Genomic DNA, 22,450 nt, shown 5'->3' with positions numbered 1-22,450 from the left:
TTTGTTACATTTCTTTACAAGATATTCATTAAAATATGAGATTGAGGAAGCACGACTCTAATCTATTCTGTTCAAGGATATTTCCTGACATACAGGAAAGTAAGTTTTTATTGTAAACTTGACCCAACCTAGAGTCACCTTGGATGACAGCCTTGATAAGGAACCATCTAGATCAGGTAGGGCTTTGGTCACATCTTGAGGATTGTCTTGACTGTCAACTGATGCAGGAAGACGCAGATCACTGTGGGCAGCACTATTCCCTAGACACAGGTCTTAAACAGTATGAGAGAAAAGCAAGCAAGTCAACAAGCCTGTGTGCATCATTTCCTTCTGCTCCTGGCTGCAGGCATGTTGTACTCAGTTCCTGCTACTGGAACTTCTTTGTTATGATGGACTATAAGCTGTAATTGTAAACTAAAATAAACTTTTTTTCAGAGCATTTTATCACAGTGACAGAAATGAAATTCAAATAAATGCCTAGAATAATAGTATTTAATAAGTTTGTGTGGAATAAATGAATGTTATATCCAGGGGGGCTGGAAAGACAACTCAGCAGTTAAGGGCATTGGATGTTCTTCCAGAGGTCCTGTTTTCAATTCCCAGCAACCACATGGTTGTTCATAACCATCTATAATGAGATCTGGGTGCCCTCTTCTGGCATACAAGTATACAAAATAAATAAATCTTAAAAAAAAAAGATCAGGCTTCAGGCAAGCCTTAGGGCATTTTCTAAATTAATTTTAAAAAAAAAGAAAAAAGAAAAGAAAAGAAAAGAAAGAAAAACGAAAGTGATATTCAGTGCTCTTCATGCAAAACCTTGGGTTGAAACAAATTGGAAGAGAAGCTGAGCAACTAGCATCCCAAGAGAGAAGCAGACTTCCAACATCGGTTCTTACACACACACTGTACGCACACACACACAGGCCCGTGTCCTCTAACTGTGAGGTTTCCAGGTTACATCTGCAGGAACTCAGGCTCAGAGGCTACATAAGTTGTGCAAGGCCACACAGCTAGTTAATAGGAGAGTGATGGCCTGCTCTGTGCCTCACATTTGGTACCACAGCCTCCCTGTTCATTCCCTGTCAGTCACAGTCACCAGGTTCACTTCCTGTCAGTCACAGCCTCCCTGTTCACCCCCTGTCAGTCACAGCCACCATGTTCACCTCCTGTCAGTTACAGTCACCATGTTCACCTCCTGTCAGTCACAGCCACCATGTTCACCACCTGTCAGTCACAGCCACCATGTTCACCTCCTGTCAGTCACAGCCACCATGTTCACCTCCTGTCACACCACCATGTTAGCATCCAGATGTACATCTAAAATCAAGCCTTCTCCCTTTCTTGATAATTGGGAACATCTTTGGTTGTTTCCATTCTTTGGGCACATTTCCTGTTCTCTGTTGCTTAAACTCTGACACTAGCCACGGGGTATGGGCCCAATGTCTGTCAGTATCCCAAGACTTGAGGCCCAAATGTTTTGGGTGGGAATGAATTTTCTTTAGCCCCCTTCAGAAAATGTGCTGTACCATTCTGAACACAGAAGGGAAGCGGTCTGACTTCAGAGATAAGAGAAGATATGCCATCCCGGTTTTTCTCAATAGGAATCTCAGTTTATATCAGGAACTCCCTTCTGTGTTGATGATGATAGGCATTATGCTAAATTCATGGGAAGTAAGAATTGTGTATCCTTAAATCAGTCGCAGAGAAAAAAATTTGAGTACCATCTCCATGCGAGATGACAGAATGACACCAAGGCTTCTTCACTTCTTCATCCGGTCTGTGGTTGCTACGCCTTCTCCCTTCTCCCTGCCTTATGCTTCCTCTCATCAAAATGCTTGCCTATTGGCACGTCTCAGTCTCCTTTGTCTGCACATAGTCCAAATGCAGCCCTGCCGGCCTCAGCTTTGCCGTGTAGCAACAATGACAAGTAATGTGCCTTCTCCATCATTGTGGCTTCTGTCCCTGGAGGCCACAGTAAACGTAGTATTTGCTGTTAGCATCAAAGACATGATGTGTCTTTATACCTCTGCGAGAGGGAATTCAGCAGGCGGCTGTTACTGTCGTGGATCTGCCACCTTCCAGGCTAAATCCTTTCCTCTTGTTCCAGCAATTGTCTTACCTTGACAACGCCCCTTCTCCTCTGCCAGCCCTTTGTTCGGGCCTCTTGATTGCTATGAGCTATTTTAGCACCTGCTATTGTTCTAGAGAAGACAATTCTTAAAGGAGGTTTACAACTTTGTACACCTTCTCATTTTCTGCTCCTCGCCTAGATTGCAGGTTCTGGGCAAGGAGCAAAGGTAAGGATAAAGCCATTTGAATTAAGGGAGGGTGTCTAAACACATGCAGCAATTAAGCTCAGGGGAGCTGCAATACTGACCCTGGTAACTCCTGGACAACATGATGGACCATTGTTCTAGAGTTTTCTGGCTGGGATTAGCCTTCTCCTCATATCTAAAGGCAGTGTACAAGCATTGCCATGTCCTTTGACTATCATTTAGGAGGCCCGTTGACAAATTACTAATGTACAAGCATGCTACCAGTCTCTTTGATCTGATCACAATTTTAAAATTGCTTAGAGGAATGTTTAGGGAAACAAAGAAGGCAAATGGTTCTAGGAGGGGGAATAAAAGGCAGGGAAGGCATATCTGGAGGGGAATGTGTTCAACACACAATATTCAACTGTATTGAAAGGTCTCATGTAATGCTCCTTTTGTACAATGAATAGAAACCATGAAAATTAAAAAAAAATAAAGAAACATAAGCTTGCAGAGATCACAGAAGGCAAAGGACACGCCGATTGGGTAGAATTTCAGATACAATGGGTGTTAAAATAATCTTGATGAGAATAACTTTTTTTTAAAAAAAATTGTGTATGTGTGTGCATGTTTATGTGTATGTGAAGGCGCCTGTGTTTCATGGTGCACACAAGCATGCGAGAGTCAGAGGGAGACCTTGCTGTGGTCCTATCTTCCACCTCGGCACAAGTCCCTTTGTGAGGTCAGAATAGCGAACCTGTAAGTTTCGGGGATTCTCCTCTCTCCACCCCCTCTTGCTATTGGAATGCTGGGATTAGAAACCTGGTGCTATGTCAGGGTTCACATGGGTCAAGGGATCCAGACTCTGGCCTTCAAGATCATATAGCAAGTGTTTTACCCACAGAACCTCCTCTCCAGTCCTCTCCCTGGCATTTACTCGGTGGATGAGCTGGGGGTGGTGTGGCTGTTGTTATCTGTGTGTGCTTGGGTGTTTCCCTTCCTAGTTAACAACATGAAGGGGGTGGATGAAGGAACCGATGACTGATCACTTTCCTACCCAAAGGCCTCATGTATACAGGAAAACTTTCAAAAAGCAGCTCCCTTCGTGTACCTGCATGCCCCCAGAAAGCCCACAGTGATTAGGAGTACTTGGGAGGATCAGGGTGTGTCAGCCCTCTCCTGGTTGAGCTCGCTCAGAGGAGACTGAAGTCTAGACACATGAGCTTCTTATTCGGACATCTTTTCACCAGAAATAACCTCAGTCTGCCCGAAACATTGGTACCAAGATCCCAAGTTGGTTTTTCAGATTCAGACAAGACATGAATTCATGAATTATTATGAATTTAGATAATCTCACATATGTGCATTATGTATATGCACTCACACTCAACTATATGGGCATGTGAGTGTACACACACATACACACACACACACACACACATATATATATATATATACACACATACATCTCAACGTACTAAAATAGATATACACACATATATATGTGTGAATCTCGTTTAGTACTTTGAAGCTTTAATTTATATATTTTCAGAATGCTGAGTGCTTTAAAAAAAGTTACTGTTCTAGTTCTATAGTAGATAACATATTTATTTTCCACTTTTTATCTTTAGGTAATTTTTAAAATTTTAGATGCCTAATTCTCTGGAGATAATAGGTTGAAAGTTACTTTATCTTCTCTTTGCAGGTGGAAAAACAGAGAAATGACCTTCTCAGAAAATACTCAGGAGTAGATACAAGGGCTGGGTTGGGCTGCAGACCTTTCTGCCTGTGAGCTCAGACTCCTGCATTTCTGGGAAGACAAGAGCTTCCTGACACAGATATAAAGAAAACTGCGAGCAAACAGTAAACGAAAGGGTAGGTCTCAAAGGAGCAGCAACTCTTGAAGATAAACTTCAAAAGGTGAAATCATTGAGCTAAAATTAACTTCAGTGGTTCCCTGCATTCTACATAGCAGGAAAGCATCTGGAAGCTACCATTAGCGCATCTACCCCTAGCTTGTTTTTACAAGCAGTTTTTGTTATTTGGCTTATAATTGGGTATTAAGAAATCAATTAAAAGCATGCTGTTTTAGCCCCACACCACACTGCCTGTTGTTTTCCGTGTTCAAGACCACACTTTCTGTGAACTGGGGATGGAAGTGTCTCTGTTCTTTTCAACTTCACTCAACCAGTTATTTCTGGAAAGGACTATATTAAAATGATGGAGACGGTTGACATTATAAGAGATCTTCTGAAAACAGTAATGAAAGGGCAGAAGGGGGAGGAGAAGAAGAAAAGACCGAATGAGGAAAGAGACAAGGAAGGAAGGAGCAAGGACAGGTGAACCTGTTGTGGAGAGGCGATGCAGACACATGGAGCAACGTTGTGGGGAGAGGTGAACACATTGTCTTCTACGCAGGGGAGAATTTTACACAGAAACAGGAGAACCCACTTGTTACATCTCGTGATTGTTTGTCCCTTGCAAACAGATGGGAAAGCAGCTGACAGGGTTTGCTTCAGATTGCTTTCTATCCACAAAGTTTGTCTTTCTGAGTTCATACAGGGATGGACACAGCCACAGATGCTCTGCTGAAGATGCTGCCTGGTCCCTGGAACCAGGATCCTCAGAATAGGACCACAGAGTCGCCAAATTCATCTTCTGAAGATTTATCTTTGACCCAAGAGACTCACAGCATTGAGAAACTCAGGAAAAACTCAGACCTTGGTCCCCACAAAGGGCCCTTTTGAGAACCTAGGGAAGTTTATTCTCCCTTTTCCCTCTTCTACTCGGAGCTTATTCTCCCAAGTTACTAAGGCACCAGAGGGGATAGCATGGTGCCAGCACAGGGCTGGTGGTTCCCTTCTGTGTTTGTTGGTGGTTGGTACTTGTGATTCTGGCATCTAAGACTACAATGACATCTTTTCCCTACCACGTTAGACCCATCAAATCCTAAATGACAGCTTTTTTGTTTGTTTGTTTTTTTGTTTTTTAGAAAGAGCTATGACCACTTTGGCAGCACCTACTAAAACTGTAGGTTTCCCCAAGCCTCTGTGTAACACCTTAGGAAACAAAGCCTTTTCCAGGCTGACGGCCCTCCAAGCTTGGTAATTTTTCCCCGCCGAGAGGTGCGCAGCAGCTACGAATCTCACCGCATTTCCATTTCCTTGCAGTCTCGTCAGCTCATCATTTTCTATTCACAAAACTGGCTTGATTCTAATCTTCCCCATCATCAGGGACTAAACACCTCCACCAGCCTCCTTAGAAAGTGGGTGATTACACCCGTTTGAGAACCCCCCATTTTGCACAGATGGATCTGATCTGTGTGCTCACACGTGTGCGTTAAGAGTCTTGCCATGAACCAGGCTGTGACATCACGTTAGCTTCAGGACTAAATCGTCCCGCACTATTTCACAGCCCTCCTGACACCAAGGTCCTTACTGATATACTGCTCTGTATTACTCTCCCCGTGAAACTGAATCCACCAGGTTTGCAGGCCAGTGGAAAATGCACATTAATAAATCGCCTTCCATTTCACTGTTCTGGACCTCGTGCTTTCTGCTTCCTTTATCCTGGAAGATTTCTGTGCCCATGCTCTACTGATGGTGTTGCTTGTACTTAGACACTAATGCTTCCATATATATATATATATATATATATATATATATATATATATATATATATACACATATATTATGTCTTTCCACAGCCAAGGCTTAATGCAAAAATAAGGACTCTGCTCCAGTTACTGGCTCAGGAAACAGGGATTTTTCTCTTCCCACTCTGAAATTCAAGCTAGGTTTTCAGGGCAACTTAGCAGGTCATTTAACACCTGTCTACCTAAAAATATGGATTCTAAACTCTCAGAGCAATCAGACCCATGTGTATAGAGGATAGTCCATATGGACCCAGGTAGAGATCGGAAACTGTGGCCAACAGGTTTGCTTTATTTACTCCAGGCAGCCTATTATAAAATTTTCTGTGAACTATTTAAATTGTGCGAGATTTCTTATAAAAAGTGAACTGTTCAGTTCCTCCTGTAAAGCAAACCTTCTGGACCCAGTGTTCTCCCCTGCACCGCCAGCACTGCAGGGGTGTGGCTGTCATTCATTGCTTCTCTGGAGAAGCTGTTCTTAGGATGGAGACATGTGTCTTGCTACCCAAGCTCTCAGCAAGAGGCTATAAAATAGAGACAGAGAAGACTGTTCACTTGAAAGCAAATGAAGAGCAACACACACACACACACACACACACACACACACACACACACACGTTGTAAATGGAGAGATTTCCTGTCAGCTCCATGCACAGACTCTTAGCCTGCTACATACTTTACTGATTTACAGTGCTTGAGTGGATCCTGTAAGCCTGTGGACTGTAGTTCCTGCTTCAGATCTCAGGAGAGGTTCTTTTTCATTGTTGCAGTTGTTTTGATAGTACCTATACTTTAATACATGATAAAGATAAAACCTCAGCTTTTGCCAGAGTGTGTTCAGAACAACAGAGTTACACATTCATTATTCCTTTCCTAGAGATATTGATTTCAGGGACTATATTTTTAAAAGAATTAAAGTAAGATCTTTTTTTAAAAAAAATAAAACAACCTTATCCAAGCAATTATGTATGCTAGAAATAGTCTTCTTTTGGGACACGCCTGTTGTTCCCTCTCAACACCTGATCAGTCACTAGTTAGAAGTGCATGTGTCTTCCTCTAGACTACATGCAGCTGTGTACCTTAGATGACATCTTCACCAGACTGCATGCAGCCATACACCTTAGGTGACATCTTCCCCAGACTGCATGCAGCCATACACCTTAGGTGACGTCTTCTCCAGACTGCATGCAGCCATGCACCTTAGGTGACGTCTTCTCCAGACTGCATGCAGCCATGCACCTTAGGTGACATCTTCTCCAGACTGCATGCAGCCATACACCTTAGGTGACGTCTTCTCCAGACTGCATGCAGCCATGCACCTTAGGTGACATCTTCTCCAGACTGCACGCAGTCATGCACCTTAGATGACATCTTCGCCAGACTGCATGCAGCCATGCACCTTAGGTGACATCTTCTCTAGACTGCATGCAGCCATGCACCTTAGGTGACATCTTCTCCAGACTGCATGCAGCCCTGTGCCTGGTACAAAGCTTGGCAGCAAAGAACAGAGGCCAGAGTCAGTGCACTGGGACCTACTTGGCTGTTTGTCCTTGTACAGGCCACCACCTGTATGAGCTCATAATTCTGACGTGTTCTCACCTGGAAGCCAGTTATAGTTCATGCCTCCTTCTCTATTCATGATGCCAGCCTGTCATCACTATCTTCTACTTAAACTGTGGCATCTGCCTTCCGCAGGGTCTTTTTACTTCCACCCTTGCCTTACCCATTCCGTTCATCACCAAAAGTCTTCTAAACTGAAATTAGATGCTTGAATGTCAATAATTTGCTAGAAAACCTGTGATGGCTCTTCATCACTCAGAGCAGATTTTACAAAACATGCAGAGAATGCCAGACAGAAGGGAACTTGTTATTGATTATGATCCAGAATCTCAGAAATTTGAAGAAGGATAGTCCCCTCTTGTGGCATTATAATACAGAGAACAAAGTCCAAAAAACTAGCTCATCTTTTTAAAACAAATCTGAGTTTTTTAGATAGATATAAGAACCTTGAGTGATTCTCATGAATGCCCCATGCCTGACGTTTCAAAGGATGTGTTTAGGAAGTGCTTAATTATAGGACAAGGCCCACACTCTCTATTATTGACAAGCAGGTTCCCTGAGGTGTGATACTGTCTGTCTGCCGGGCTTTCTTTAGCTGCAGCATCAATCCACCTCACAGGTAAAGTTCTACTCACATAGCCAGATGGCTCAGTTAACACATACTTGCTGGTGTTGTGGGGACAGTGTCTGGGCTCTGGCTATGCAGCAGTAAGCAATAAGGACTTCCTTGAATGCTCAAATATTTTCATTTCAGACCCTTGGCTATTGTTAGGGGTTCCCATGCATGGGATGTTTCTGTATCTCCTATAGTTCTTGCGAAACCTTCTGTGGCCTGCTGTAACAGTTTGCTTCTTTACAACTTCTCAGCACACTCGGGTGGGGTTGTTCCTTTTTAGATTTCGGTGGACCTTGTTTATGCACCAACATACTCCTTGATCATACATCTTAGTCCTCATTAACATCTCTGTATTCACTAGGTTATATATCCCCCGAGGGTAAAGATGATGATGTACCAACCACTGCATTGCTAACCTCTGAGACAGAGGTCTGGTATGTAATGGCTACAGATCTAACATCATTTTCATTTAGTTTTCACATGAGGTAGCAAAAACAAAGCCCTGTATCAGTGAATAAATTATTTGCTCTATCCTGTTTTTTTTTCACTCATAAAGGAATATTGCTTTTATAGCAAAACAAGGTTGTTAGATTACTAATAAATTAAGGAGCTATCCTGTTGGTTAGAAACAAATGTAATTCATTATCCCATTAACAGAGTGATTAAAAGCCCCATGTACTCTTGTATTCATCATACAACAGGTGATGTTTGCTCTTTACACATAGTAAAATTAAAATCTCTAGGGAAATGAGTCTCAGGATACAGCCACTGAAAGAGACAGCTGGCTCCCCTTAGGTGGTGAAAGTATCTTAATTACGTGCACAGGATGGCAGAGAGTACCTGTAAGTTTTAAATAAAGATCAACTCAGTAGACTTGAAAGGATTCAAATTCAAGAGTTAAACAGTATCCATACCAATATCTTAAGTTATAGTTTCTATATCCAGCAAGTGTATTGTGTCTGGATTGATATCTGTTAGTCATTGCTTTGGAGGGGAATGCACCACAAGGACAAGTGTTAACTGTCCCTCTTCTGCTTCCTCCAAGTTCGTGCTGTTTCCCATCAAATGCTTTTGACCCCATATAAAATTATCCAAAGAGTAGATTTGTGAGTTCTTCAAGGACAAAACTATTCTTTTATCTTTTAGTTTTAGGGCCTGGGTCAGAATAACTGAAGGAGATGTGTGAGCTGTATACTGCCAGAGACTGGGAAGCTCAAAGATGAAAAATATGAGGAGTGAAATATTTTGACTATAAAAGTGACCAAAAGAAATGTCTAGAATTGTTAATATTTGTGATGGTTTATAATGAGGCTGCTCACATCATGGCAGACAGGAAGCAGAAAGAGAAAAGAAGAGGGTGAGAAGCAAGGTTTAGACCCCAAGAACATACCCACAGCGATCAACTTCCACCAGCAATCCACAAAAGTTTCCAGAGCCTCTTAATCTAGTGTCACTATCTAGAGACTTAAGAACTCAACACATGGGTTCTTTGTGGTGACACTCTACATCCAAGTCAGACTAGGCAGCTTGGATAATAAGGTCTGAGGCTGTGAGTCATTGGCGCCCCACACTCCAGGAAGGAACATAGCAATGTAGAGGCGGGTATTTTGAGAAGCAGTCATGAGAATCTGAAACTGAGGTTGGTAACCACAAGCACTCAGAGAACCCTAGGCTCCAGGAGAGTGCAGAGGAGGCTCAAGACCCAGTCTCTAGTAGCTCACAGTATGACAAGAGGTGAACACATGAATCAGTCATCTCAGCAGACTGCAGACGAACACCCACAGGGGAAGCACCCCTTCGTCAGAATGCTCTGGCCTACTGCAAGTGCACAGCAACGGGGCCATAGAACCTTCAAACGAAACTTCAAGAAACATGAGCTTAAGTAAATCTTTCCTTTTTAAAAGTTGCTTCTCTTAGGTATCTGGTATAGGAAAATAAAAGGATTTAAGGCAACATTTTAATAAAGTTCAAATGAAATGACTACGATGGTGCTCTAGTAGTTTGTCATATAGCCTTGAAAAGCCATTAGAAGCCTTGAAAAGCTGTTAGAAGAATGGGCAGTTTTTAGTGTATTTCTGTAACTTCTGAAGTTTATGTCCATGACATTAGTAATGGAATCTATCCTTTGACTATAAAATCACACAGACTCAGAGACTTAAGAAAATAAATAATCTCAAAGGATGATTTCTCGAGGCCTAAAATTTCCACCCAATTCTCAGTCAACATTCCCAGTCACACCCAGCGTCAGGATGAGTCTTCACTTCTGTGGACGGGGAGGCAGAGCATTAGAGAAATGTTCCCACCATGATGCCCCAGGTAGTCTCTGTCCTCAGGCCCAAATGATGTAAAAATAGTGTCTGGTGAGCTCTCTGTGGTGTCAAAATCGAGCTACATTAAATGTGCTAAGTCATGAAAGATAAATGCGAATTACATTGCTTCAGGGGTCAGTTAAAGATAGCTGAGTTAGGTGTGTATCTGGACATCTGGGAAGAGTCTTCGCCTAGTCAAAAAACCATGCCAAAGGCATTTGCAAGAGTCCCATCAGCCTCTGGTGCCCATGTCAGGTAAATCCTAACAAATCTCCATCTGACAGATGATGTCATGCGGTCTTGAGTTTCGCCCTTAGAGTGATGGTCGAAGTCAAGCCCCTTCTAAGAGCTGTATTCCTTCAGAGCAGAGCTGCCCAGCAGATCAGCCTGCACTACTCGGCTTGCAAGGCACAGAATGACATTGCCAGGAGAGTCCTGATTCCTCTGCTTCCTCTCAGAAGGTCAGGCCTGTAAGTGCCTTTGCGTGAAAGCTCCTGAGATCTCTGGTGGGAAGCCCTAAAGAGCATTGAGCAATGAATAATGGATGTCTCTTTGTAAGAACTCTCTTTAGCGGGCAGCCAAAGCTATTTTTACTTTATGGCAAAAGCACTTTGGGAGACATATTCCCAAACCACATTACAGGATGTGTGAGGTGCTGGAGACTGCCAAACGCTGGCAGAGTTTACCCTGGCAGTTCCCACTCGTGGGGTGTTGTGCTATGAGCACTAATTGTCCTGATAAGCCTTCTTCTAGACTTAAGCACAGAATTTTGTGAATCAGTACCCCTCTTTTTCTCAGGGCTTTTTCCAAAAGAGTAGGCCTGGATTCAAAGAAGAGAAATTAATCTACAGACTATGTAGTTCAGATCTGGGAAAGCCTTGTACACCCAGAAAGTGGAATCATTTCTGAAACTAGCAAATCCATTAGATTTTTTTTAGAATGAAAAACCCTGCAGAAAACCCAGGCCAAAATGAGTTTAGGAAGTGCCAATATCTGTGGATTACAGAGTTATTGGCCTTCATGTTCCCATGCCTAGGCATATTACCATAGCATGGGACCATCTTCAATCCTTTTGAAGTTGGAAGAAGTTATACAATTGACAAGACTGAGGGATGAGACATCAAGGCACAGCAGCAGAGGCCAGATAGCAGAGGAATATGCCCGAAGATCTGGGCCTTTGATGGACAGCTGTTTGAACACATTACTACACCGCAAGACAAACTGACAGCAAGACCCTCTGTCCTCTTAAATGGCTTTTTTTGGTATGGAGTTCAATCCCTGAGTCATTTCAAGTTCTTGGGTTTGGTGGTTGAGTTGCCAGAGCGATAAAAATCCAACAACACATGCCGGAGGGACCCATGACCTTCTGTGTTATTGGCAGTGATGATACAGAGGCCATCTTCTTTCATCCCTTTCAGAGAACTTTGCTCTCTGTGATCCCATTTGAATCTCAGCAGCTTAAGTAGGAAAGCTGTTGAAGGAATTCTAATCCCAGAGATTGTAGATAGAAGACTCTACAAGGTCAAAGTCTTTCCTTCAAGTTCCCTGACTCACAGGTCACAGGACGGGCTTGACTGACTTAGCACTTTGTAAAACAAGTTTATGCTCTGTAGCCCTTGGCAGACCTGCATGGTCCAGCAGAGAGTCACACCAGGCCTAGAAAATGTCAACTGCACATTACTGCAGCACAAGTGAAGGCATAGGGCATCTACATCCAAGAAAAAAATTGTATTGTTCATATGGGTATTCTTCTTGATCTCTCTGTATAATTCTTTTATGTATTCACTGGCCCTGGAAGATCTATAATGAGAAATCCCTATGGGAGACAGAGAGGAGCATGAACTAAAATATAGCATCCATCCATAGGAGCTGCCCATCTCAAGAGGTGTCAGTTATGCTATAAATAATGAGTGGATGGAAGGAAAGAAGAAGGGCTCCGTGTATGGGCTGCATGTAAAGGCAATCAGGTTAAGAGTCCCTCATTGTCAGCGGTGCTGTGGTATTATTCAAATGCCACATCAGTGTTGTGGGCAACTTGATATTTTAAAAGGAATGCCCTTTGCTTTTGGGAAATCAAATGTCTCTCCTAAAGAAATCGGTATTATTGAGTTCTCTTTTATAAGGTGATTATAAAATTCTTCATAAAACGGGATGCTTCGAAATCCATCTGGAACCATGTATTTGTGCTGCTTTGGATAGCTGCCCAGAGGGTCTCTCAATTCCTGCTTATTCTTAAGATCTGTGCTTCTCACAAAGTGCTTGGGGACAAAAGAGCATAGATTTTGCACATCTTTTACAAACGTAAGAATTATGAGTTAATGACGAAATGGGGTTATTTCCCTGTCTCCTGGTTACCACCCTGCCACCCCGTTTCAGTGTGAACAGGAGATCATAGCTATGGCTTCTCAGAAGAAGGCACTGGATGCCTGGACACTGGGGTTGGAAGGACTGAGACATCTTTTCCCTGAGCCTTCTTATCATCTGAACACCTCCTGGCACCGCAGCCATTAATACTGTTTTATGGTGTGTAATACATTTACTGAATTAATGCAAGAAAGACTGTTCTTCCCAAGTTATGATATTAACTCTACTGATAACCAAAGTTTATCAATATATAGTGAAAATTTCCAGTGTCTTATTTTAAATGAATTCACACAAAACTTGATTCTTATTGAATGTCTGAATCATTAACTTTTGGTATTTTTTCATTGTGTGTCTGTGTGCACATGCGAGTGCAGATGCCAACAGAGACCAGAGGTCTCTGGAGGTGGAGCTGGAGCTAAAAGTCACTGTGAGGTAACTGATGTGGGCTCTGGGGATTGGACTTGGGTCCTCTGCAAGAGTAATGTGGTGATTTGAATGAAAATCCCCACAGACTCATTATTGGAGTGGCATTATTGGAGGTGTGGCCTTATCGGATTAGGTGTGACCTTGCTGGATGAAGTGTGTCACTGGGAGGTGAACTTTGAGGTTTCAGGAGCTCAGGTCAGCCGAGTGGCAGTCTCCGGCTGCCTGTGGATCCAGACTTAGAGCTCTCAGTACCTCTACAGCACCCTGCCTGTCTGTGACTTGCCTTGCTTCCCGGTATGATAATAATGGGCCAAACTTCTGAGCTGTAGCCTTCCATCATTATATGTTTCCTTATAAGAGTTGTCTTGGTCATGGCATTTCTACATAGCAATATAACACAAATGAAGACAAGCAGAATAAATGCTTAACTGCTGAGCTATCTCTTCAGCCTCTACGTCAGTGGCTCTCAACCTGTGTGGCACAACCCCCATGGGGGGGGGGTCACATATCAGGTATTTACATTAAGATTTATAACAGTAGCAAAATTACAGTTATGAAGTAGTAATGAAATAATTTTATGATTGGGGGGTCACCACAGCCTGAGGAACTGTATTAATGTGTTGTAGCATTAGGAAGGTTGAGAACCATCGCCCTAGGTCATTAAATTTTGATATTCATGTAAGATTCTGTTGTGGGTAAGGGTCACTCGCTTTCCCCAGTGGCTTAGAATGTACACTTCTAAGTATGGCAGCCCCTTTATTTACTGCCATAGGACCAGGCCCTCCCTAGTGGGACTGACCCAACAATGGCAGGCCTAACTTGAAGCCTAAGTTACAAGAGGGTAGCCCAGGATTGAAACTGTCTGGAAGGCTAGGAACGAGGAGTTGGATGATTCAGGGACCTAGGGGAGAGAGGAAGGACTATAGCACCCAGAAGGATCAAGGACACCAGGAGAACACACCCCACATAATCAACTAAGTAGGGCTCACAGGGCCACAGATACTGAAGCAATGACTACACAGTTTTTGTGGGTCTATGCTAGGTCCTCTGTATATGTGCCATGGTTGTTTGTTTAGCTTGGCGTTTTTATGGGACTCTAAACAGTGGACTGAGGAGTGTCACTGCTGCTGCCTGCTCTTAGGCTCCTAGCACCCTTCTCCTCCTACCAGGTTGCCTCAGGCTGTCTTCATATGAGGGTTTGTGCCTAGTCGTACGGTGTCCTGGTATGCCATGTTCTGGTGATACTGGGAGGCCTGCTCTTTTCTGAAGGGGATGGAGGAGCAGAGCACTGGTGGAGGGGGTGTGGGAGGAGTGGAAGGAGGAGAGGCTGTGTTTGGAAGGTGTTATAGGAGAGACAAATTAAAAAGAAAAAAGGGCCAAAAGGGTTTGGTGTGTTTCATTTTGAATAAGCATTTATATATACAAGCTTGCCTATCTGTACAGACTGGCACAGACGTACACACTGTGACTGTAGTTAGGTAAGATCCTCAACCTGTCTTAGGATTGTTGCAGAGACGGATAGAGATCAAGTTCCTTGTATCCGCAGCTACCACATTATAGTGTAACAAAACGCTCGCGCTGTTCCTCAGATCCTCAGTACCGTGGCTATGGAACGACCCTGATGGTAATGACAGGATCCCACATGAATGGAAATCAGAGACTAAAATCAGGCTGGCAACCCTCTTTGTTAGAGTGTAATCAGTAGACCAGGCAGACTATTCAAAATTCCATTTTCTTCCCCCCTCAGCTGACACTACACTTCATCTGCTTTTCCAAACATTTTGAATTGTGACTTAGGATCCTCTGAGGTTTTACTGCTTCAGCCTTCGGAAAGTTGCAATTAAATACATTCTAAGCAGATGTCACCTTGCCATGTTTTTGGAAAGGTAACAGAGGGGAAAAAATTAGCCATCACAGGAGAAGAAATCCTACTTAAGGCTCTTTCTTCTCTCGGAACTGCATCCTGCTCTGTCTTCACGGCAACAAAGGTCTGTAATCAGTCTGGCTCCAGCTTTGTGCAGGCACCAGAGGGAGGGCCCGGGCAGGAGTTGTCTCTCTTTTCACATGTATGAAAGGAAGAGGAAAATAAAAGACCACCTTCGGAGTGACTGAAATGGCATCTGGGTGGCAGAACTTTCAGATAAATGCATCCTCCAATTAGGACTCTATAGCCCAGACACTAAGAATGTTTCCATGTCAAAGAAGAGAAATGTTGTCAGATTTATGACTCGGTAGTTCTGATCGCTACTCGAGGCCTAAGAATGTCATAGAGTCTTTGATAAGACACTGTCAATGGCTTGAGATGGAGAGAAGGGGCAGAATCTGTAAAAATTTCCTTATTCCTGGAAGTCTGATGGAGGTTTGATCAAATACTCAAGGATCACCTATCATCTGAAAATTCTGCCTCCAAATCCACTCTTTTATGGTGTGATCTGGCCTGATCGCATGGGCCTTCAGTCACATGCAGCTGTGGTTGGCTCTACAGAAGGTCCGCGGCTGGGCTGGGTAAATGGCCTGCAAGCCTGAGGCACGACAGTCATTAGCATGGTCTCTTCCTGAAGCTTGTGGGCTGTGGCTGGGTTTCATTTAGAATAGTCTGTGTCTATAGATCTAACATATCTGGAATGAACAAAGAATTTAGTACACAATATGTCTCAGAGGTGGATACGAATTTGAGAACAAAAGCTCCATAAATTTTCCTGTTCCTGACATCAGCCTTATGGAATAGTCTTAATGTAGTTGCCTTTGTCCTAAGACAGTGACATCATCTTCCAGGAAAACCCTCCCTCAATCTATATTTATTCCCACAAAACTGTAAATCAGTTTTATAACTATAGAAATGACTGTGATTAGTGCCCCAGTGACCTGAGTTAATGCTGCTTCCCAAGGCATAGCATGGAAACACCAGAATAGCGTGGGTGCAGAAGAATCAGGTTCCTTGTTCAACGAAGGTGTGTGGGGGCAACTCTTTCATGCCGAGCCAGTGTGCTCTGGTGACATAGGGAGCTTCGGAAGAGTGCCTGCCAGGATCTTTGTGAACCGTTCACACATTCGCTTTTCCGCAGAGTTCTACAGATTCTAATACCTGGGTCTATCTTACATCAATGTCTCCTCTTCATCCCCTTCCTTAATACAGACCCCCATTCATTTTTACCCCAAATAGGGCCATGACGTCCTATTTTAGCTTGTGTACAGCTCATGTTTCCTTTGCAAGTTCAGAGAACAGTTTCCAAAGTCACTGTGCTGGCTCATTTGTCGGTGTTCCCCTCTGGTCTGCACAACAGCCACATGCCTGCCCTTTATGAACACCATTCTATACGCACATCACTGCTTCTTTCTGGAATCTGCACACTGTTCTTTGATCTCCTTGTCTACCTGACAAATAACTACCATTTTGTCCTTCATTTTCCAGTACTCATCATGTTCCAAATAAACAAACATGCTGCTTTAAAATGTGTGTTTCAGAACATAGCCATTAGGGTGGCCAACTGAAATTTCACATGGAACTGCTGAAGCAGATAACTTAGCCTTTAGGTCTGAGTGCAAGCTTTATTGCACTACGATTTTTTTTCCCACTTTATGTCCCTGAGCAAGGTCACTTCTGCTGTCTCTAATGCTTTGCAAAACATCTAGAGTCCTCTCTTTGACCATTTCTCCACACTCAACTGTAACTGCTTGCTTGCTTTGCCCAGGTGACAGTGTGCTAACCCCTCATCCTCTAACCCAGTGTCTCACAGACATACACTAAGACTTAGAATGGGGGGTTATGGACATGGAAGATACTAAATTAACCTCATGTGACTTTTCTCTACCACTAACAGTTATTCCTTCTCAAGGGAAACTAGGAAAATGTCCATACACAGGGTCCAGAATCTTATCAAAGATTCTTACTGTAATTTTCCTAGTCACACTTTTCTTATATGTTAAAACCTCAAAGGCTGGTGGCGTGTCTCAGTGGTAGAGCATGTGATTAGTATGTGGGAAGAGTTGGGCTTCACTAACTAGCACCCCAAATATGAGGAAACATACTAAAACATTGTACAGTGTTTTGGGTGATGATAAACTTGGCCCAGCTTCTGAGGAGCCAATGTGTCACAAGGGTAACTGCAGATGCAGGGCACATTGGCGTGTTAGGTAGCGGTGCCTATTCAACTGTCAATTCCCAGCAGAAAAAAGTCTTAATCCACCAATCAAATATTATACCAAAGCATATAATCCACATCATAAAAACTCATCTCAAAAACTGACATAAAAATCAAGAAGTACTTATATAGTCTTGACATAATCTTTTCTGTTCTGAGGATTCCCAGATCTATGCCTCCAGCTTCTGTGTTGGGGACAGCTTTGATCATTTGCATTCAAAGTGCTCATGGGAAACTCCCCATTTTTGCCTCCTGTGTATCTTAGACTTAAGGTGCCAAACTCAGCCTACAAACAAACTTTGTCTCTCTCAAAGTGCAACTGTTTGTGTGAACCAAAATGGCCCTTTAACTAAGCTTGCTGAGTATGGAGTCTCTTTCCTTTCCACAGCGTGGATTCTTCTGTTTAGAAGTCTTCTGTCCATCCCTTCCTTTCTCCTTCAGCTACTCCACTTCTCACCCTTTATAATTTGATGATGAAGTACTCGTTAGACATCTGCTATGCAGTCCTCATGTCTTTTTGTCATCTAGAACAACATACGCATGGCTCTGAAACCCTCTATAGTGTGACAGAAGAGAGACCATCAGAGCTACCACATTCTACCACAGCCTCATCCATTTGAATTGATTCCCCAAACTTTCTAATGCAAGCCTTGGGCTAAAAGAGTCAGAATCTTACAAGTTCACTTGTTTTCATAGCAAACCTTTCAGAACCGCAGGCAAGGTTCCCGGGTCAGCTTTTCTCTAAGCCTGAGCACGCCCACCTGGCTTCCTCTTTTCTCTGTTCAGCTGCTCTCCGACCTTGGGTGCGGCCCCCTGACTTTTCTCTTTCCTTGTTCCTGATGGGGGGCTGGTGTCTTTTTGCCCCACAGTATATATATCCGACTTATGCTTAATAAAGCTGCCATTTGCCACTGCTCCTTGGCAGATGAGCCAGGTCTCTTTGTGTGTGTGTGTCGTCTCTGTTCAAACCCCTAGGACAATTGTCCGTTCTCGTGGGCTCAGGTCAGGAAAGCGCGCGCCTGTTTCGAGGTTCGGGTGTCCACAAAAAAGTGCAAAAGGCAACACTTGGCTACGTCCAAAGTCTCCAGCAAGACACACAAAGTCTGTTCATATCCAGTTTCATGCCTTGGTGAATACTGCTTAAATTTCCACCGTCCCTGTCTCCTCCCCTCTTCTATGTCTCCCTTTCAGGGTCTCCAGCTAACCATCTTTCTCTGTATCTGGGACTCCTAATCAGACTCATTCTGGGTCCTGCCTTTATCAGTTTTTACTGCCAAATTCTCTCACGGTAGCTGGCTCTCCTCAGCTTTCCCTCTTCATGTCATGCTCTGTGGATCTTCCAATGGCCCTCAGAAAACAGCTTCTGGAGCTTTGGCTCCTATTGAGGTTTTATTTTATGAGGCTACAATTCATTTGAGGGGATAAAATAACATCATACTTACCATTGTGCCGTGGACATATGGCAGGCATGTGAGCAGCCTATGGAAAGAGTAAGTGTTTGAGGAATGCACAGCACCAAATTCCATTCTACTCAGAGGAGCACATGTTGAGGCTTCTTTTGCAAACTCCTGTATGACCTAGTGATGGCTTGAAAGAAAATGTCCCCCATAGGGGATGCCACTATGTGGGAGTATGGCTTTGTTGGAGAAAGTGTGTCACTGTGGAGGCGGGCTTTCAGATCTCATATATGCTCAAGCTTTGCCCATTTCACTTACTGTTTCCTATGAATCAAGACATAGAACTCTTAGCTCATCAGCAGCCCCATGTCTGCCTGCATACCACCATGTCCTACCATGATGATAATGGGTTAAACGTGTGAGCCACCCAAATTAAATGTTTTCCTGCAGAAGAGTTACTATGGTCATGGTGTGTTGATGGAGGTCGCTAGTTCATTTCCCGATTGCCCTGACTTGAAATGATCACACAGAAACTATTTAAATCACTGTTTGGCCAATCACTTAAGCATATTGCTAGCTCTTATATTTTAAATTAACTCATTTCTATCATTTTATGTTTTACTGTGAGGTTCATGGCCTACCAGCAAGGTTTGAACTGGCAGCTCACATCTTTTCTCCTCTGGGGGCCCATGGCTTCTCCCTGACTCTGCCTTCTTCCTCCCAGCATTCTGTTCAGTCTTCCCTGCCTAGCTCTATTCTGCCCTAATCACAGACCTAAACGGCTTCTTTATTCATTAACCAATAAAAGCAAAACATGTATAGAAGGACGTCCCACACCAATAGTGTATCTTCACAAGAATAAAACCCTAACTAAGCAGACCATAACCCCATTTTATCCTTGAATCAGTTTATCATGGCACTCAGGCCTTCTCTGTATGATAATTAAGTCACCTATTGCTGCCGTGATCCTTTCGTTGTCTTTTCCTGGAAGACCTTTCAGTCCCTGTTACCATGAATTAAGTGGAATTAAGTGGGTAACAATGGATCCTTCAGTCAGCAGAAAGAGTAAAACAGAATTCCGAAGGTGACTGGGATTCATGCTCTGTAACCAAGCATGATTCTAAATCACACAATTAAAGCCAATCCCTCAATAATCAGTTACTAAGTGACTTTTATGGGTTGCTATTATGAAATAACTGAATTAATTGAGGACACAAAAATCCATAAAAATTTAAAAATATAAGAGAAGACCATGGGAGAATGGAATATATTATTTACAAGAGAGAAACTGTCAAAAGCAAAATTGATTTTAAAAGAGAACAAAGGAAAGACAAATATTGTTATGTCAGAGCTGCGAAGACTGACACTATCAACTGTACTTCTACAGGTTCTCACAGAGAGGATTTTAGTTTTTAAAGAAAGGACTCTTAAGACCTCTCAGAAATCCATAATGATCAGAAAGCAGGATATGTTCATGACTGTACACAAGGATATGAAAGTCAGTCACATCTTAAGGACACCAGGAGGCAGAGTGCTTCGCCATGACCTGATAGGATTGCCTCTCCCAGTCCAAATGCAGGCTGTGTAGAATCTATATGCTTCTGTCCTTCATTGAAGAAGGAGCTCAGCCTACTCCAGAGATGGAACTGGGCGAGGGTGCTGTTGCGCTATTAGGACTTCTGACATTAGGGGTCATAGAGTTCCTCAGTGTAGAGACTATCCTCCGTGAGCTGGTTAGTAACTTCTTTAGCCTCTCCCCACTCTAAGTCTTGTACTAAGAGAACAACAACAAAATTTCTCCAGGCTGCCACCTGTCTTCTAGGGACAAAACTAGTCCTAGCAGAGAAATATCAATCTATTTGATGTGTAGAAACTATCTCTAGGCTTTAATGTTCTCTTGAGACAGGATTATAGAGCCTTCCTATGACACCCAGACAGAAGCATTTCTAGCTTCAACAGAAAGTGGAAAATGAAACAATACTTAACTTCTGCTTTCACAAATCCACAACTCAGTAACAAATGCTGAGTTTTAGCACAGCAATACAGAGTGCTGATCTGCAGGACTCTCAGAAGGGCGAGGCAGACAAGGAGAGTGCTGAATATGAGATTAACTTACAATCAAGTTTTGGAGGAAAGTTCAATGTTCTAAAAAATCTTATTCTATTCATTTTATATAAACTGAATCAACTCTTAGGTGTAAGAATACATGATGGAGGAGGGTCATCTGTCTATGTGTTACTTTCATTGGTTAATAAAGAAACTGCCTAGGCTTTTGATAGGACAGCAGCTTAGATAGGTGTAGTAGATAGAATAGAATGCTGAGAGAAAGAAGGAGAGGCAGAGAGCTGACGCCATACAGCCAGCCGCCAGGTCAGACATGCTGAATCTTTCCCGGTAAGACACCACCTTGTGGTGACATGCAGTTTATTAGAAATATTGGGATGAATCAATATGTAAGAGCTAGACAATAAGAGGTTGGAACTATTGGGCCAGGCAGTGTTTAAAAGAATACAGTTTCCATGTAATTATTTTGGGTGTAAACTAGCTGGGAGGCAGATGGCGGGAACACGGCCCGCTGCTCCTACTACAAGGAGCCGGGTGGCGGGAAGCGGCCTGCCATTCCTTTTACAAGTACATATAGTAAGACCAGGGAAGTTAAACATGATTTGAAATTCACATTATTGAAAGTTGTCTTTTATGAGGCTTGAATAGATAATTGAAGATACAAGTGGGCATTTCTCAGAAATAACGACGGCTGTGCAGAATCTTCATAAATGTTAATCAGTATGCTCATGAGCACGTTCAGAACTGCTAGAGATCCCATAAAGGAACTGGGATGGGATGAGAAAAAATATTTACTTCCAAACATATTTATAAATAAGTATTTAGGAAGACTATTACCAAACTCAAAGAAAGTTAAATTCTGACTCAGCCACTAGACTTGCAATCGAGAGATGAAGCACGGTGCCTCTGCACAGCTCCCTGCTGTCTGAGGCCAGACAGTGGTGTAAAGCTGGATCCTCATCCGCTAAGAGGAGAAAGAGCATCCCTCTCACCTAGCATCACCTGAAACAATACGGTAGAGAACATAAAGGTGGAAATGGGACATTGGGGGACAGGAGGGAACCATAGGAGGAGAAGAACGGAGAAGGTGATGGGCAAGTAGGGGTAAAGTACGACAGACACAAATGTCACCATGAAGCCCACTGTTTTAGTCACTAGTTAAAACATTTCATAGGAGAAAAATCTGGAAACTCTAAAACCCAACACAACACAAACATATCAGTTTCAATCAATCTTCTATGTTCAACATAACTTGATACAGTAAAATCATAAAGACAGAAAATCCCATGATTTCATTAGTCACTGGAGGTGGCCATTACTATAAGACACCCTGAGTAAGGAGCTGACTGTGGATTCTAGAGTAGTCTCTTGAGTATTCAGATTCGATGGGTACTTAAAATGTTTTCTAATTAAAATTGCATTTAATTTTTAAAAGAATTTGGGGCAGGCAGTGGTAGCACATGTCTTTAATCCTAACATTCAGGGAGCAGAGGCAAATGGATCTCTGAGAGTTTGAGGTCAGCTTGGTCTATAGAGTGAGTTCAAGGTCTGCCAGGTTTATACAGAGAAACCCTATCTCTAAAAATCAAATAGATGATAGATAGATAAGTAATCAAATAAATAAATAGAACTCTTCCACCCACCTACCACTGCTTCCGTTTTTCC

General features: G+C 42.9%; 1 protein-coding gene across 3 annotated transcripts in view; it reads right to left on the bottom strand.

Annotated features, from left to right (window-relative positions):
• Fat3 (FAT atypical cadherin 3) overlaps positions 1-22,450 on the bottom strand; it is a 459,541-nt gene that overhangs the window by 124,091 nt on the left and 313,000 nt on the right. The window lies entirely within an intron of this gene.

Source organism: Myodes glareolus, chromosome 4, assembly GCF_982192425.1.
Source record: "Myodes glareolus chromosome 4, mMyoGla1.1, whole genome shotgun sequence".
NCBI classification, from domain to species: Eukaryota; Metazoa; Chordata; class Mammalia; order Rodentia; family Cricetidae; genus Myodes; species Myodes glareolus.
This window is presented reverse-complemented; position numbering and strand designations above follow the sequence as displayed.